Here is a 2,687-nt window from a genome sequence, read left to right as displayed (position 1 = left end):
GAATGTCAAGAAAAGCTAGATAAATCCACCGATACAGTAAAAGATTTCAATATCCCCCTCTCAATAATTGATAGAACAAGTAGACAGAATATAGGATATTCTCTAAGGATAGAGAAAATCCTAACAACAATGTGACCAAATTGATGTTTAAATAGAATGTGCCACCCAAAGACAATTTTGTCAAGGGCATATGGAACATTTACCAAGGTGAGCATATGCTGGGTTCAGAGTATGTTGTCTGACTGTGATGGAATTAAATTAGAAATTAATAATAGGAAAATCTCTGGAAAATTCCCCAAATATTTGGAAACTAAATAGTCCACTCTTAAAAAAAAAAAAACTCATGAGTCAAAAAAGAGAAATAAAAAGAGAAATTAAAAGTATTTTAAAACAAATAAAAAATAAAATGCAACTTTTTGTGGGATGTCACTAGACAATATTCAGAAAATATATTTTCTGAATTTATAGCACTAAACATCTATATTAGAAAAGGAGAGAGATCTCAAATCAATGATCTCGGTTTTAACTTTAAGAAACTGGAAAAAGAGTGCCCACTTCAGCAACACATATACTAAAAGTGGAATGATATACTAAAAGCATGGCCCCAGAGCAGGGATGGCACAGAAATTCGTGAAGTGTTCCGTATTTTTAGAGTATTATGCTAAGCGAAGTAAGTCAATCAGAGAAAGACAAATACCATGTGACTTCACTCATTTGTGGAATTTAAAAAACAGATTAACAAGGAAGAAAAAGAAACAAACCAAGAAACAGACTCTTAATTATAGAAAACAAACTGATGGTTACCAGAAGGGAGGTGAGTGAAGGGGATGGATGAAATTGGTGATGAGGATTAAGAAGGGCGCTTGTCATGATGAGCACTGGAGTTGTATATAAGTGTTGAGTCACTAAATTGTACATCTGAAACTAATATTACATGGTACATTAATTAATTGAAATTTAAATAAAAATTGGAAGAAAAAAAGAAACTCAAAAAAGAAAATAATTAGGAAAAGTAAAAATAAAAAAGAAAGTTTGGAGCAGAAATCAATGGATTAGGAAAGATAAAAACAAGAGAAAAAATATAAAACTGTAAATAAGTTCTTGGACAAAATGAATGACATTGATAGAACTCTTGCTAGACTAATCAGCAGAGAGAGAGAGAAAGAACACAAATCACCAACATCAGAAATGAGAGACAACCTCACTACAGATTCTATGAATATAAAAAGGATAAAAATGGTGTACTGTAAATCGCTTTATGCCAGTCAATTTGATAACAGAGGACATGGATAAATTCTTTGGAAGACATGAACTACCAAAGCTCTCTCAAGAAGAAATAGATAATCTTAATAGTTACTAATCTATTTTTTAAATTAAATATGTAGTGGGGTGTGGCTCAGTGGCTTAGTTTGTTGAGTGTCTGGTTCTTGATTTCAGCTCAAGTCATGATCTCAGAGTTGTGAGATAGAGCCCTGTGTTGGATTCCATGCTCAGTGTGGAGTCTGCTTGAGATTCTCTCTCTCCCTTGGCCTCTGCCCCTTTCCCAATTCTCTGTCTCTTTCTCTCAAAATAAATAAGTAAAGAAATAAAAAGTTTAAAACCTTCTCACAAAGAAATCCTCAGGCCTAGGTGGCTTCACTGGAGAATTCTAACATGTTCCAGAGAAATAACCTCAATTCTTCACAAACTCTTCTGTAAAATAGAGGACAGTAAACAAGCACATGAGAAGATACTCAACTTCATCAGTCATTAGGGAAATACAAATTAAAACTGCAGTGAGATACTACTACATACTTATTTGATGGCTCAAATTGAAAAGATAAACCATACCAAGTGTTGGCAAGAATTTAAAGGAACTGGAATACTCATACACTTCTGGTGAGAACGTAAAATGGTACAATCACATTGGAAAACACATTGGCAGTTTCTTAAAATGTGAAACATACATCTGTGATATATGACCCAGCCATTCCACCCTAAGTAATCACCCAAGAGAAAAACAAAAGTACACATCCATACACATACTTGTACAGGTAGTCCACAGCAACTGTTTAAGACATAGCCCTTAACTGTAAATAACCCAAATATCCATCAGCTGGCAAGGGAGTAAATAAATCCTGATGTAGTTATTCAATGGGATACTACTCAGAAATAAAATGAAATGACCTACTGATGCACAATGTGACATAAATGTCAAAATAATTATGCTGCATAAAAAGACTGGACCAAAAAAGAGTATATATTATATATATAATATATAGTATGATTCATTTACATAAAATTCTAGAAAATGCAACTTAATCTATAATGATAGATAGTAGATCAGAAGTTTCCCAGGGAAGTGAAGCTACAGCTCAGAGTGCAATGGGGAGCTCTTCCAAAGTGACACAAAAGACCTTTTTATAAAAAATATTTATTTATTTATTCAGAGAGAGAGAGAGAGAGAGAGGCAGAGACACAGGCAGAGGGAGAAACAGGCTCCATGCAGGGAGCCCAACGTGGGACTCGATCCCGGGTCTCCAGGATCACATCCCGGGCTGCAAGGTGGCACTAAACCACTGCACCACCGGTGCTGCCCACAAAAGACCTTTTGCGAGTGATGGAGATGTTTATTATTTTGATTGTGGTATGGTCTCATGCATATCTATATATGTCAAAAATTGTAAATAGCATTCTTTAAAAATGTG

At 34.6% G+C, this 2,687-nt stretch overlaps 1 non-coding gene across 1 annotated transcript; it reads left to right on the top strand.

Annotated features, from left to right (window-relative positions):
- Positions 1-547: 547 nt before the first annotated feature.
- On the top strand, positions 548-650 carry LOC140628920 (U6 spliceosomal RNA). The gene has a single exon (XR_012026841.1). It is a non-coding gene; the product is annotated as a U6 spliceosomal RNA (small nuclear RNA).
- Positions 651-2,687: the final 2,037 nt, after the last annotated feature.

This window comes from Canis lupus, chromosome X (assembly GCF_048164855.1).
Source record: "Canis lupus baileyi chromosome X, mCanLup2.hap1, whole genome shotgun sequence".
Classification (NCBI taxonomy): Eukaryota; Metazoa; Chordata; class Mammalia; order Carnivora; family Canidae; genus Canis; species Canis lupus.
This window is presented reverse-complemented; position numbering and strand designations above follow the sequence as displayed.